Source organism: Schistocerca piceifrons, chromosome 3, assembly GCF_021461385.2.
Source record: "Schistocerca piceifrons isolate TAMUIC-IGC-003096 chromosome 3, iqSchPice1.1, whole genome shotgun sequence".
NCBI classification, from domain to species: domain Eukaryota; kingdom Metazoa; phylum Arthropoda; class Insecta; order Orthoptera; family Acrididae; genus Schistocerca; species Schistocerca piceifrons.
In genome coordinates, this window is record NC_060140.1 from 420088906 (window position 1) to 420105466 (window position 16561).

General features: G+C 45.7%; 1 protein-coding gene and 1 pseudogene across 1 annotated transcript in view; both read left to right on the plus strand.

Annotated features, from left to right (window-relative positions):
• The window catches only part of LOC124788707 (cytochrome P450 4g15-like), a 182319-nt gene that overhangs the window by 82021 nt on the left and 83737 nt on the right, over positions 1-16561 (plus strand). The gene's annotated exons all lie outside the window — the stretch shown is intronic.
• Positions 7365-7482, plus strand: LOC124790649 (annotated as a pseudogene).

Consider the following 16561-nt stretch of genomic DNA (forward strand, 5'->3'; position numbering starts at 1 on the left):
CGCCGGACAAAAGTTCCCAGTACATATCTCTCCAGTGGGGCAACATCAAATCTTGGAAGGTTCTGTAAAATTCGAGAAGTAAACCATCCGGGCCGGGAGACCGATTCAGTGATCCTTTGGCCACAGTGCCATGGACATCGTCGGTGGTCACTCCGCAGTCAGGAGGGTTGCAGCCGCGGCGTTTAGTGTGCAATGTATCTCCTGGGCAACCTCAGCAATGGCCTCTGCACCGGAAGGTACTTCTTGATAGAAAAGTCTGTAGTGCGTTGTGAAGGCATCAGCAATGGTAGATTGCGAAGTCAGCCGTAGGTAGGTCAAAAGTTGTCATTAAGGCCCATCGGCGTCGACGAACATTTTGAACAATATGATGCACAGAAGGTTCTTCACTGTTCATCCTATCTGGCTGCGTGCTCGTACAATGGCTCCCACTAGACGGCACCTGGTCAAGGTTAAAATCTTTGCCTTGAAGGGTTGAGTTTCTTTTAGACGATCCGGGGATGGAGGATGATCCATGAGCTCTCATAGAGCGCTATAGTAGAAATCTGTTGTGTGGCGATTCCACCTGGCTTTGGCTCTGGCATAGTGTGTCAACCTGTGTCGGATGGCCGGTTTGGAGCACAGTAACCACCACTGCAGTGTGGTCTCGTAACGCATGGTGCGTTGAACACAAGTGCGCCACGTGTCGGTGACGTGTTGTCGACATAAGGGTCTCGCAGTAGCGTGACGTTGAGTTTCCAAGGTCCTGCACTGCGCCATATAGATTGCGTAAGTAGGTTCATGGCACAGATGTAGATGTCATGATGCGAAAAGGCAGACGGCCAACGTTCCGCGTCGAGGAGAACGGATTTTAGAGCGTTAGAGATGTAGGGGAAGGCGGGGCAAGACGGGGAAGGGCTATAAGCTACAGTTAGAGTGCTGCCATCAGTGGAAAGCTACGTCAACATCATCAATACACAGGTCGCAGTGTGTTGACATTGCTGAACCTTAGTTTCGTGGCCGTTTCTGTGAGCTTTGCAAGGTAGGTACAAGTGTTAAACTGATTTACAATGCTTTACATCTTTCGAGGTCCTAAAACATGTGTTTCGTGAATATTTGTCCAGACTGTATATATAGCACTGAATAGTACGTCTTATTAACAGTAAACTGCTGTGTCAGTAGTCAATGTTCATTAAATAGTGTTCATGTAGGCGTAACATAACCTGACAACATGGTAGGGGGGCAAGACGGGGTGGGGCAAGATGGGAAGCTTACCCGTCTTGTCCCTACTATTTGTCCAACCATTACGTTCTTATCGTCTCATGTGTTTACCTCGCTGCAGGTTTTGAACACGTACATTATACGTTGAATATAATTGTAAATAGAATTGTATTCGTTATTCCAACGTTTCCTAATTAATTACAAAGTATGCCTTAGGCTATATGGTGAATACAAATACACAAAACGTGCAAAGTCAGTATTTTTGCTATGCTTTAACGACTGGCTATTGGAAATATGGTATTTACTATGTAATATAGATTACTGGGAATGATCTGACTCAATAGTACGTTCCACGTGTTTATTTCAAATGGTTCGCAAGTACTATCGGCGACAAAGGTCTATGCAACATTGGTCATTGGAGTCAATGGAAGGCGCTGTAAATGCTGTTATGGAAGGTCATATGGGTTCCTTCAGGGCTGCTCGACAGTTCAACGTGCCATAGACAACGACTGAACGACAAGTGGCCAAGAAACGTGCTAATCCTGGCTACACAGTTGTGAAAAGGTTAGGACCAATCACTACTGTGTTTACCCCACACCAAGAAGCAGAACTTAAAGACTACTTAACACAGATGGAAGGACAGTATTTTGGCCTAACACTTAAAGAACTTTGTGAATTGCTTTTCAGCTAGCTGAACGAAACAACAAACACCCATTTAATACTGCAGCCAAATGTGCTGGAAGAGATTGGTTAAATGGGTTTCTTCCACGAAATCCTACCTTAACAATACGAAAAGCAGAGGTCACATCAATCGCACGAGCAATAGGGTGTAATCGAGTTGCTGTAGATCGGTTTTTCGATCTGTTAGAAAGTCAATTAGACACATTCAAGTTTACGGGAGACAGAATATTCAATTGCGATGAGACTGGTTTTGCAGTCATTCCAAAAGGTCACACAAAGGTGGTTGCTTTGAAATGGCGCAGACAGGTGGGAGCAGTTACTTCAGCAGAAAGAGGCCAGACTGCGACTACAGAAATCTGTGTTTCAGCGTCGGGGTGCTACGTACCACATATGTTAATTTATCCTCGAAAACGAATGCAACACGCGTTTGAGACTGGCCTGCCCCCTGGTGCCTGGGCAGAAGTCCAAGAAACTGGTTGGATGACGAAAGAGCTATTTTTGACTTGGTTTAAGAAGTTTATTGCATTTACTGGAGCGTCAAAGGAAAGACCAATACTTATCATATTGGACGGCCACAAAACGCACACCAAGAATTTAGAACTGATAGATGTGGCCCGCGAAAATGGGGTTGTCTTGCTGTGTTTGCCACCACACTGCTCACACCGTCTTCAACCATTGGACGTGGCATTTATGAAACCTCTCAGTAAATTTTACGAAGATTAAGTAAGATCGTGGCTTCGCACCCATCCTGGAAAAGTTGTTACGCTGCATCAGATCGCAAGTTTATTCGGCAAAACCTTAATTCATTCAGCTAAAATGTCCACAGCAGTGAACGGGTTTCGGAAAACAGGCATTTCGTCTGTAAACAGAAATGTGTTTCAAGAAAGTGATTACCTTCCCTGCTCAACTACAGACATTCTACAAGCTCAAACATCTGAAGTTACAGAAACGGAAGACCAAAAACCTGAGATGTTGTCAAGACGTAAAACACCTGAACAATTAACAACTGACGATCAAGCCTCTGTTTCGTCTAACTTTCAGGTTACCAGCCCTGAAATGGTGTTAGCTATTCCAAAGGTGGATAAAAAACCAAAAGGAAACCATCTAACATGCGTGGAAAACCCGTTGTAGCAAGTTTGCATGTCTCTTTGCATGCTATTGTAATTCAATGGTTAAGTGAACAAATGATAATCAAACCTACTTGAATTTGTTTATTTTTGTCCCTTTTGTAAGGGTTTAAAGTTAGTTTCCCCATCTTGCCCCGCCTTCCCCTATATTCTATCGAGTCGGCTGGCATAGTGGCTCGTGATGTGTATATGCCCCGGGCAGTCGCCGTGTACCACTCTCCAAGTGTCGAGGAGACGAAGGCGGCGGACGAGGAAGCGAAGTTTCGGACATGTGGTGAAATGAGGGTATTGGTCTGTACGCTTGAGAACACAGTTGAAATCTCATCTTACAATGAGATGATCGTATCTGCCGAGGAATAAAGGCGTGATATCTTCTGTGTAGAACTGGGAGCGATCCCTCCGTGTCCGCAGCTCGTGGTCGTGCGGTAGCGTTCTCGCTTCCCACGCCAGGGTTCCCGGGTTCGATTCCCGGCGGGGTCAGGGATTTTCTCTGCCTCGTGATGACTGGGTGTTGTGTGCTGTCCTTAGGTTAGTTAGGATTAAGTAGTTCTAAGTTCTAGGGGACTGATGACCATTGATGTTAAGTCCCATAGTGCTCAGGGCCATTTGAACCATTTTTGATCACTCCGTTTCTCAGTGCCCGATGGGGCGTGGAGATTTATGATTTTGATTCCTTCAACTGTTATGGCCACCCCTCGCGCCGTTGGGAGATATGCGACATCGGAAACTGCAATCCCTTCTAGGAGGAGGATGGCTGTGCCTGTGTGTTCCATAGCCGCGGCGGCGGCGTGCGTGTCGTATCCCTATCACCCGGACCAAGTTCCTGTCCTCAGTTCTTGTAACAGGGCGATGTTGATGTCCGCTGCTCTTAGCGTGTCCGTGGCAGTTGAAGTTGAACGTGGGAGCCGATATTATTAGTATTTGTAGTAGCTATTCGGTATGCCTGACGGGAGATCAGTGCTGTAAATAGTTTCGTAGCTGATGAAGATTGTCGTGGTGGAATTCTGGAAGTCAATAGAAGTCGCAGGAGTCGTCGTAGAAACATCCCCCATTTTAGAGTTGGTCTAACCGAGGAACAGATCTCATTTCCGCTTCAGGTGCAGGTGGGAGATCCATGTCATCCACCCATGAAAAATGTCCGTCAGTTTTAACATTGGTGACAATTGGCAGCGCTAGCTGAGTCGGCGCATTTGCGTCGCTGACGATGGGCGTGCTATGTCCCATGGTTTCTGGGCGCGGGGCTTACTCAGTATCTTTGTTGGGCGGCTCACCGTCTTGTGGATGATGCGTCTCCGTGGCAGAGGAGAAAGAGTTATCGTGTACTTCGTTAGAGCTATGTGCCATCTCTTGGTCCTGCGGAGGGGACTCAATGGTCGATTCTGTTGCCTTGCGGCGTTTTTTTCTTAGTTTGGGCGACTTTTGCTTCAGGCAATGTGTTTCGGTGTCTGACGAAGGGAGAGATTCACGTCGTTCCGGTGCAAAAGCCGCCGCTGCTATGATGCGGTCTTCAGTCTCCATAACACTCTCACTGGTATCCTTGTGATCTTCTGCCGTGGGTGTGTCCGGCTGTAAGACACGTTCGCGGGCGGCATTGCAAGTGACAAGGTGCTGGGACGCCTCCGGGTATATCTGTCCAGAGAGACTCTCGTGAACCGCGTCTTGTGAGGGCTGGACGTGCAGTGTCGCCGCATAGGTGATTGGAAGGGCGCTTGTGCCGTAGTTGTGTGATGCGTCGTTGCAAGTATTCATTACTGACTTACCCATCTTTGCCACAATCAGAACATGTTCGGAAATGACCACCGTATGACAGCCGCCGATAGAAATGTACGACGGGACGTGCCGTTTGAGATCTATTCGGACTTGTCTCACACCATTAAGCACCGGCTACGTCGTAAACTGTGCCCATATCTGGGCTACGTGACTCTGGACTTTTTATGTACGGTCTTTGCGTCGCGATGACTTCATCTTCATTCACCTCGAAAGGCAGTGCGAATACACGGATCGTTCGAAGGCCAAGTCCTGCATGGTCGACATTCACAGGCCCGACGTTGCTGTCGGAAATTTTAGTCCATGTCGCGCCCGTTGAATAATTTCGTTACAGGTAGCGCCGGAAGTCATCTTAACATAAGCAACGCTGCTAATGATTGATAGGTGTATGCCAATGAGATCATCACGGGGGATCTTCCCATTTTCGCGTAGGAAGCATTCGACGGCCAGTGCTTTGGGTCGTGCGTATTCATTTGAGAAGGTGAACTTAAGAGCGTTCTTCCTGTATGAGTGCCGGCAGCTGTGGTCGAGCTGTTCTAGGCGCTTCTGTCCGGAACCACGCGACTGCTACGGTCGCAGGTTCGAATCCTGCCTCGGGCATGGATGCGAATTATGTCCTTAGGTTAGTTAAGTTTACGTAGTTCTGAATCTAGGGGACTGATTACCTCAGATTTTAAGTCTCATAGTGCTTAGAGACATTTTAGCCTGTGAGAGTTGGCAATTATAGCTTGTTCGACTGAGAAGCACGGTGACGGGAAAGTAAACAACACTCCGCACTCGCCGCGACGTGGACGGCCGATCGCGGGCCGCATTGCTGCCCTGCCGAAGGCAGACTGCTACCAACTGAGCTACCCAAGCACGACTCACGACTCATTCTCACAGCTTTAATTCCACTAGCACCTCGTCTCTTATGTTCCAAACTTCACAGAAGCTCTCCTGCGAACCTTGCAGATCTAGCACTCCTGGAAGAAAGGATATTGCGGAGACTTGGCTTTGCCACAGCCCGTGGAATGTTTCCAGAATGAAATTTTCACTTTGCAGCAGAGTGTGCGCTGATTTGAAACTTCTTGGCATAGCACTTGCCCTCGAAAGGAAAAGGTCCCGAGTTCAAGTCTCAGTTCGGCACACAGTTTTAATCTGCCAGGAAGATTTAATATCAGTTTTGTTACATTGTCTTCCCAAGGTAATATTAATTTGTTAAAGATGAAAATCATTAATTCTCCAGGATTTTATTATTGTTTAAAAATTGTGTTTAAGATCACAGACTACACCAGTAGCTTGTTTCAAAAATTAGAAAGTATAATGACATCAGGCGATTTCTCAATTTAGACCATGAAGGCTGTTTTCAACCAATACACTTAATTAGATGTGTGCCAGAATTAGTGCATAAGTGACATCATGCGCCATTATTAGCAGTTAAATGAATAAGTGCTATATTTGCCTAGTATGTACACAGACACACGAGCTGAAAAACCATGGAGTTGAAAATACATCAGCTATCATAATTGTAGTAAACAAGACGAAGCACTTGCAAATTAGCTCATGAAACCTATGAAAACGAAAATAAGGGCAACTTAAATAGTTTGTTCTGTTTCACACATTTTTACTGATCCTTCATTTTTCCTCTTTGTACAAAGTTAAAAAACGTTTGATATAAATACACAAATGTAATACTGGTCAATTATTGTCAAACTAAAAGAGTTTACAAGCTTTACTATTGACATTATTCCGCTCAAAATGAACACTTTCAGTTTCTGCCAGTGTATTCGTGGTGTAACGTGTTTAAGTGAGATATTTCTGTTGGTGACAGATGACAGTGGACATCAGTACTTACTTCATTTGCGGTATAATAATTATATCGTTAGGAGTAGTACGTTTTTAGGCTCGTTCGTACCTTAAGGAATGTGTGGCAAGAGGAAGCTGTTAATGCTTATTTCCCTTGGGCAGCAGGTCAGCTGTCGAAGTGTCCACATATGGACGCCGAACGGTTAGTATATAATGCCTGGCGTCATTCACTCCATGGCGAAGTAGACCTATGCAGAAAACATCTGGTCGTAAAGTTTGTGACGTGTTTGTGGACTGTTCGGCGCAGAGAAAAAACAACCATCACACTAATGTGTGTGCACCATGTATATGTACTGATGGTAAGAGAAAATTTTACTCCATGAACACCTTGCCATACTGCAAACTGATACTCTCTTATTTTCGTGCCCATGGAATATGCTGTTTACTCCATCCCGGTGCAAGCTCATTTTTGGCCCAGAGGGAAACTAGTCGTACTGATGAAGAATAATGTGAGCGCATGATGACTATTGCACGTGTCTAGTGTGCAACTTTTCAGGCGAAGATCGCCACACAACTTAGCCATAAACGTGCACGTGCTGTTCATTGCCATCTTTTGGACTTTGAGAAAGGTGAATCATTTGTATAACGGACATGGCTGCATTATATCAGCAGATCGTATGGGCAGTGGATTCAGTATAATGAAATGCCTAGAAAATTTATATCGCCACCTACAAAGTACCAAGCACTATTTGTCGCAAGCAATGTCTTTTCCTTCACGTCGCAATTTTTTTTGGGTATCGGTTATCGGCCAACGGCCTTGCCGCAGAGGTAACACCGGTTCCCATCAGATCACCGAAGTTAAGCGCTGTCGGGCTGGGCTAGCACTTGGATGGGTGACCATCCGGTCTGTCGAGCGCTGTTGGTAAGTGGTGCGCACTCAGCCCTTGTGAGGCAAACTGAGGAGCTACTTGATTGGGAAGTAGCATCTCCGGTCTCGGAAACTGACATACGGCTGGGAGAGCGGTGTGCCGACCACATGCCCCTCCATGTCCGCATCCAATGACGCCAATGGCTCTGAGGATGACACGGCGGCCGGTCGGTACCGTTGGGTCTTCAGGGTCTGTTCGGGAGGAGTTTAGTTTTTTGTTAATCGGTTATCGTTTTAGCTATGCTTTTGAGTCAATACATATTGTGACATAATCGCAACAAAAGTTATTGCTGACAGAAAAGAGCGTTCCCTGTTGAAAGTCGGCAACCTGGATCCCACTGTGCTGGGGTCGTATATGCTGAGAAGAAAACTCTTTGCCTCTGGCAACATGTCGGGGTACAACCTCAACACTTTCAGTTTCATCAGTGTCTCCTGCTCTTCTTCACATTCGGTGAAACTGGCATACTGCAATGAAAAACTTGCTACACTCATGCAACTGCTTCACACTAACCAGTGCTCAAGCGCTTTGACCAACAATACCAAGAGGCGACTCTCGTCTGTTGTCTATCGTTTGGTATTAGACAGGTCACAGTTCCGTGTAATCAGGAAGTACATGATCAGCAAATAAACTTGCTTGCGATGTCTCCACGGCTCCGATTCTGTTGTGTCGGCTACCCCGTGGGAGTGAGAAACGGCACAAACAAGGAAGGACAGAAGTTGCGATGGCCGGTGGCAGGAATCCAATTCATGGTACAAACCACTTGAAGATTGATGTAACTGTCTATTTCTAAAAAGAAAATAAATACAACTTAATTTGAGGTGCTGCTTGTGCATCCTACAAACAATTACTGTACACTACTACTACTCGCAGAATGCAGCCTAAGTGCCGTCTTCCTGATAGTACTGATGTTGTCGATGACTGTGACCGAACTAGGCCGACCAGCGATGGCAGCTGGTTAAATCAGAGTTGACAGGAGGCGCTGAACTCCTGTCTTCCTGGAGGCGCAGGTGTGTCGCTGGCCACTCTTTCCATTGGCGAGCTGGTCAGCGCCTTCTTCATGACCTTTTCGCGGCACTACGCTGGTCGGTGTGCAGCCGATGCTTTGGGAATGCACAGATTGTTGTGAGATGTTGCTAAGTACCTTCCTGCCTGCTCTGATATTATTCCATGCTAAATTTTCTGGAAGAAGGCTTACAGTGGGACAGAATCAGTAATTTACAATGACTTATGGGAATAATAAACCACTGTTTCACCTATCTTTTCAGCTAGGATTTATGAGCTGAATTAGTCCATAATTCTGGACGGCGTCTCCAAAACTTTAGCGGTTGGTCTGCGATAGCAGCATCGAGATGAATTAGGAACTCCATCCTTCTCCAGTGGACCGCGGCAACTGCCATCACGTATCTCTACCACAAAGAGGGGTGAGCCTCCATGTCTGGCAACCTTCTGCCTGCTTCTGTCGCAGACAACCCAGTCTCCTCCACCACTTGGCTGCCCCTAAAAAGAAACATCCTCATTGGTCGTTAAAAATTTAGATCCAAGTGTGGTTAAAAAAAAATGGCTCTGAGCACTATGGGACATCTGTGATCATCAGTCCCCTATAACTTAGAACTACTTAAACCTAACTAACCTACGGACATCACACACATCCATGCCCGAGGCAGGATTCTAGCCTGCGACCGTAGCGGTCACGCGGTTCCAGACTGAAGCGCCTAGAACCGCACGGCCACACCGGTCGGCCAAGTGTGGTTCACAGCAGTACAAAAATTTGGTAGTTTCTTTGTCTGAAATAAAGTAGTAAATACAATGGTAAAAGAGTTTACATAATTATTTGAAAAGGATCTGTTTGAATTTGTCTCTCAGGTTTTCTGTTTCTTGACTGACCTTAGAGACACTTCATTTGTTGCTTGAGAACTTGAAGGCATTCATCTTTGCACACCTCAACATTATTAAGTGAGTGATCTGTTGTTACTTTTGTAATCTAATGTAAATAAGAACCTATAAAATATTCGGTCTAGAATCATGTTTCGCGTTGCAATGAGCTCGCCTTCTTACTACAACTTTTCTGGTGAATTTAGTTTTTCTGTTGCATGTCTGGATGTTCTGTTATGTATTTTCAGTGAGTATATGTACTCTTCCCGACAAAAGAAGTGAAGCATTTAAGAGGAAGAAACGAAATGAAACTATTTGGACTGGGACGGGATATAACGTTATTTCAGTGATTACAATATCGAGTCTAATTTACAAAGAACTAGGATGAATGAGCCCACTTATCTGTATGACGTTGTGCTCTTTCTTTGGATGTATGCACTGATTCGGTTGTATCCTCTCCTGATGCAAGCTGTCCTGCAAGTGTACTTGACCATTGATATCCTGAGTATTGTCACAGGGACCTCTGGATCTTGCTGACCAGGCAGCACTTCGACATAATCCACAAAGTTCATAGACACATGAACCGTGGATGGACGTGCATTGTCATGTTGAACAATGGCACTACAATATTGGTGCGAGAGCGGTAGCACTTATAAGGACCTAGGATGTCAGCCACATACTATTGTATCATCATGTATTGCACCAGACGTCACAAGCGTTTGATCCCAGAATGATGATAACGGTAGTTAAGACCGCTCTGCTTCTCCAAACATTGGATGAATGAGACCTCTCTACAGGGATCCGCCATACTTGCCGACAATGAATATCATGGTCATCAAAGGTAGTGCAAAAGCATAATTCATCACTGAAAACAATGTGACACCATTCGTCAGCTGTCATTGCTTCTCTGCCACAGAACCATACCAGACGCAGCTATTTGTATTGTAATGTTAGTGACAGCCTGCACATGGGACGAAAATTCCCTCTTCTGGCTAATATTGTTCCTTACTGGGACCTTCGTAATATTTTGATTTTGTGTACAGTACCATGCAGTAATAAGTGTGTTCAGGTTACCAGTGTGTGCTTGATGTAAAGTTGTTGTACTGTAATAAAACTGTTTAATGTTTGAGCAGAATCTGGGCTCAGTCGTTTCCACTCCCAGGCCGTTGCATACTATACCGTTTCAGTGGTAGGAGAGTATGAGTCACTGAAATGGAGTAGGATGCGGAGATCCGGTGGTGGCAAACAACTGAGGCCAGATTCGGTAGTGAAATAACTTTGAGTGCAAGTAACTTACATCAAGAACAAACCTGTAACCGGAGTCCGTTTATTAAAATAATACAATTACTGTACAGTAATGCACCCGAAATCAAAATGTTACAGAGGCGCCAGTAAGGAACAATATCCAAGAATTTCTTAAATGAGCCGAAAAAGAGACAGGCTATGTATTAAAAGTTATTTTAAAAACTCCAGTAACGCATAGTGGTTCAGAGAGGCAAATAAGAAACAGCATCATGTATTATTTTAAAGCTAGAGTCTATAGCACAAATTTCATATGGGTAGAATACAATTAGGTTTTAAAGCTATAAAACTGAACAGCAGCAACGTTAACAACATACAATTGCATCTAAAAATAGGTACACATAACTTAAAATAAGGCTCTAGTTCCGCCCCAGTTTTCTTTTACCATTACAGAAGCCACATGAATTTACCAAAGAAGCTGAGTGCCAGCTGAGACAATAAAGTGTCATAACAGCTTGATGTAAGGTAGCGCCCTTACAGTTGCAATTACTAGAAACACGGAAGGTGGACTATCGCCTCCACTGGCACTTGGTTTGGAAAATTTAAACAAAACAAAGTCCTAAATGCAGAAGGAGTCAAATTCCCACCACCACTGTTGATATCTCACAACTAGGGTAGGGATAACTTTAAGGAAAGGTGGACCCACATATTTCGTCATTTGCTGTTTCATGGGATACAATTTGTTGCTTAAAAACAATATTCTAACTAAAATTTAAAGAAAATCTTCTTAAAAGAATCACAATCTTTAAAAAAACTTCACCAGTCTCAATTCATTAAAAACAAATTTTAACAATTTATACCATTAAGAGCAGGGATTGAAACTGGACGTATACAGTTCCCAAAACAAGAGAGAAGTCACAACAACTAGGCGCGGCTGGAAGTAGCTTCAACAAACCATTTGATCAGCAAAATGATTTACAGTGACAGCCACTGAGTGTACGAGTACTAACAGTTTCCAAGCTTGGGTAACACGTTACACAAATGGATAACGCCCATCCGAAATATACACTGAAGAGCAAAAGAAACTGGTACACCTACCTAATATCGTGTAGGACCACAGCGAACAAGCACCATGAATCGTGCGAGACTGTCCATAAATCCGTAAGACTACGAGCGGATGGAGATCTCTTCTAAACAGCACGTTGCAAGCCATCCCAGATATGCTCAATAACATTCATATATTTGGAGGCCAGCGGAAGTGTTTAAACTCAGAAGAGTGTTCCTGGAGCCACTCTGTAGCAATTCTGGACTTTGGGGTGTCGTATTGTGCTGCTGGAATTTCCCACGTCCGTCGGAATGCACAATGGACATGAATGGATGCAAGTGACCAGAAAGGATGCTGTCGTACTTGTAACCGATCAGAGTCGTATCTAGACATATCAGGGGTCCCACATCACTCGAACTGCACACGTCTCACACCATTACAGAGGCTCCACCAGCTTGAACAGTCCCTTGCTGACATGCAGGTTCCATGGAGTCATGAGGCTGTCTCTGTATCTGTACACGTACATTCGCTGATACAATTTGAAACAAGACTCGTCCGACCACGCAATAGGTTTCCAGTCATCAACAGTCCAATTTCCCATGCTGACACTTGTAATCGTTGAAATCTGCAGAAATTTTCGGAACGATTGCACTTCTGTCACGTTGAAAGATTCTCTTCAGTCATCGTTGGGACCGTTCTTGCAGGATCTTTTTCCGGCTGCAGCGATGTCGGAGATTTTATTTTTTCCCGTATTCCTGATATTCACGCTACACTCGTAAAATGGTCGAAAGGGAAAATCCCCACTTCATTACTATCTCGGGGATGCTGTGTCCCATCGCTTGAGCACCGACTACAATAATACGTTCAAACTCACTTAAATCTTGATAACCTGCCATTGTAGCAGCAGTAACCGATCTAACAACTGCACCAGACACTTGTTGTCTTATATAGGCGTTGCCGTCAGCAGCTCGTGGTCGTGCGGAAGCGTTCTCGCTTCCCGCGCCCGAGTTCCCGGGTTCGATTCCCGGCGGAGTCAGGGATGACTGGGTGTTGTGTGCTGTCCTTAGGTTAGTTAGATTTAAGTAGTTCTAAGTTCTAGGGGACTGATGACCATAGATGTTAAGTCCCATAGTGCTCAGATCCATCCCATAGGCGTTGCCGACTGCAGCGCCGTGTTCTGCCTGTTTACATATCGCTGTATTTGAATACGCATGTCCATACCAGTTTCTTCGGCGCTCCAGTGTAGAAAGGGTAACCAGTCACACCACTGGTTGTGGCCGTTGGAGAGCTCTTAACAATGTATAAGCCTTAATAAGCAATAAAATGCACAATCCCCCAAAACACAGACAAAGCTGGGAAGGGATACAATTTAAATTTGACTCTCAACATGTGCACACCAACAGAAATGTTGACAATGTCCCTTAAATTAATGCAGTTGCCCAAAATACAAGATAAGCTGGGAGGACACGCAATACAAATGTGACTCCCAACTGGTACAAAACAGCGGAAACGTTGACAAGGACCTTTAATGAATATAGAGTTGCCCAAAACTCAAGGTAAGCTGAGAAATAAAGTAGACGGCCATCACAGCCAACAAGGAACAAGAAGGCAAGTTTCGCAATGAGTGGGGTTAGCCAATGACTGTGAATGAAGGAAAGGCTCAACTGTTTATATTGATTAGTTAAAGGCCCTAAACTTAACGCGCTCAGAAGTAGCAATAAGGGTGCAAGGTTTAAACGAGTAGTTAAATAGCAGTTATAGCGAGGAGAAACTTCGGTGTTGCAGAGCACGTTTCAAAATAGGTTCCCGATTAATCGGCGACACTCTGACATGGCACGCATCAGACGATAAATTTTACTTAACTTGAGCCACCACGAAGCGGCTGGTAGAGGCACCAGACTGCTGGCCAACCCAGAAGCAGAAAGCAAAGACATCTCTGCTCCGAGCCCAGGGAACAGGAACGCGTCGTCTGCTGCCAAAGCATCACTGCCGACGCACATCGAAAGGGAACAGTAATATGCGCAAATAAGGCTACAGACAAGAATGCCTAAGACATAGAAAATCTCAACTAATCATAAAAGCGACTACATATGCAAACTTAATACTCCTTAAAATTACTTGTTACTTTGGAGCGAAATATCAGATTCTGCTGATGTAATAATTCAGGCATACTCTTCTACGAAGGGTGCTTTGCCTCCGACAGATTATGTTACAAATTTAATTTCGGTCATTCGATTTATAACAGAGAATACTCTTACACTTGTACGGAATATGGCCTGGAAACAAACTGCGGTCAGTTACACTGACTGATGATCATACACACAAACACTTGTAGGCGTGTTGATATAACAGGTCTAATTTCACATAATACAAGACATGGCTTTGCAAGTGCCTAAAAAGAAAACAACGCTTAGCTATACTAAGGTGTGAAGGAGCCGTGACTTGCAGGATTCCAGACCGGGTGTTATTGCCTCCAGTCCGTACAGACGGTCTTCGAGGTACCATAGAATTTAAGCTTGCAGAGTAGACTGGGAACTTGCCGACCAGGTTGTATGCGATATCCGTTGCTACCAGTCCTTAAGCGAGCGGGCGACGCTTGCTCCCGACTTCCTTATTTTGGCTCATTGACGAATTATTGATGGCGTTCTGGTTGGTTCAAATGGCTCTGAGCACTATGAGACTTAACATCTATGGTTATCAGTCCCCTACAACTTAGAACTACTTAAACCTAACTAACCTAAGGACATCACACAACACCCACTCATCACGAGGCAGAGAAAATCCCTGACCCCGCTGAGAATCGTACCCGGGAACCCGGGCGCGGGGCGTTCTGGTTGACCGTGTATAATACGTACATGTTGTTGTTGTTGTGGTATTCAGTCCAGAGACTGATTTAATGCAGCTCTCCATGCTACTCTATCCTCTGCATGCTGCTTCATCTCCCAGTATCCACTACAACTTACATCCTTATCTTGATCTCCATCTACGATTTTTACCCTCCACGCTTCCCTCCGATATATAATTGGTGATCCCTTGATGCCTCATAACATGTCCTACCAACCGATCCCAGTCCGCAGCTAGTGGTCGTGCTGTAGCGTTCTTGCTTCCCACGCCCGGGTTCCCGGGTTCGATTCCTGGCGGGGTCAGGGAATTTCTCTGCCTCGTGATTACTGGGTGTTGTGTGATGTCCTTAGGTTAGTTAGGTTTAAGTAGTTCTAAGTTCTAGGGGACTGATAACCATAGATGTTAAGTACCATAGTCCTCAGAGCCATTTGAACCAACCGATCCCTTCTTCTAGTCAAATTGTGCCACAAATTTCTCTTCTCCCCAATTCTAAGTGATCTACCCATCTAATCTTCAGCATCCTTCTGTAGCAACACATTTCTCTTCTTGTCTAAACTATTTATCGTCCATGTTTCACTTCCATACATGACTACTTTTGTGGCGGTGTTCGTAGCGACAAACAATTCGCTGTAGAAACGGCTTACGAAGTCACCGCCACACTTTTAATAGCGGGCCGACCGGTCCGCTGGAACAGTGAACAAAAAGATGAAAACCCAAACACTCTGATTAAATAAAAGTCGGTACTTATCTTTATTAATGAAGATACAGAAACACAGTGGTGAACTCCGTGTCCACAGAGATCTGTCTAGTTCGAGTCGGAGCGGCTAGGTCAGCGTCGGCTGACGACAAACAACAACTCTGCTGCGATGAACACACAACTGACTAGCAAGTACACAATTCGGTGGCGAGTATACAACTGAGCGGCGAATACAGAACTGTCCTAGCGCTCGCGACTCCAGCGCTTAAGAAGCCAGAAGCCAGCGGTGGCGCGCGCAGACTTGCGGCGATTTGCTGTCTCGCTGGCGCTGCTTATGCGGACGGCGTCCGGACTTTGATGCTGCCAACCTTTTGGCAGCGGGCTCGGGTGGCATTACTGGCTAGGATACAACACTCCTCCCCCCCAAATCGCCGCACCGTCGTTGAATAATGACGTGGCGAGCGTCGACGGCGGGGGAGGGGTCCGGCCGCAGGCGTAGCAGAAGAGACCGGGGCGGAGACTGTTGTCGGTGGCAGGCCCCGGTCCGCACCCCAGCATTGGCTGCGTGGGACCTCGGGAAACACCGTCTGAAAACCGAGGTCAGGGTGCACGCCGGTGACCACGGGTGCAGCTTCTGGTACTGGACGCGACGAGGCGTCGGGACCCACGAAGAGAGGCAGCGTCTCCTGACGCTGCGTCGACGGCTGCTGAGTGGGCGCCGGACAAGGCGCTGCGGTGTCAGACTTCTTGGGGGTGCCCAAGGAAAGCGGCTGCAGGACAGGCTGCACAGCCACCGCTGGGGAACTGGTTTAGACGGATGAAACAGTGACGTCAGGGGCTTGTGATCTGTTACTAAATAGAATGGTCTACCATAGAGGTAGTGATGGAATTTTGTGACACCGAACACAATAGGCAACGCTTCCTTGTCCAATTGGCTATAATTACACTGAGCTTTGTTTAGCAATTTAGATGCGAACGCAATAGGACGTTCGGTGTTACCGACACGGTGAGACAACACAGCACCGTGGCCGAAAGAAGAGGCATCACAAGCTAACACCAGAGGCTTGTTAGGGTCGTAATGGACCAGACAACGGTCATTCAATAAAGCCTCTTTAAGCTGCTGAAAGGCTGATTGGCAATCAGCTGACCACACAAACGGAACATTCTTACGGCGGAGACGATGCAACGGTACAGCAATCTGTGATGCATTAGGTATAAACCTAATATAATACGTCAATTTGCCAAGAACTGCTTGCAATTCATGCAGATTGCGAGGGGCGAGCAAATCACGAATAGCTGTTAAATGTGACTGGGAGGGATGAATGCCTTGAGCATTAATAACATGTCCCAGATACTCCATCTCCGTAAGGAAAAA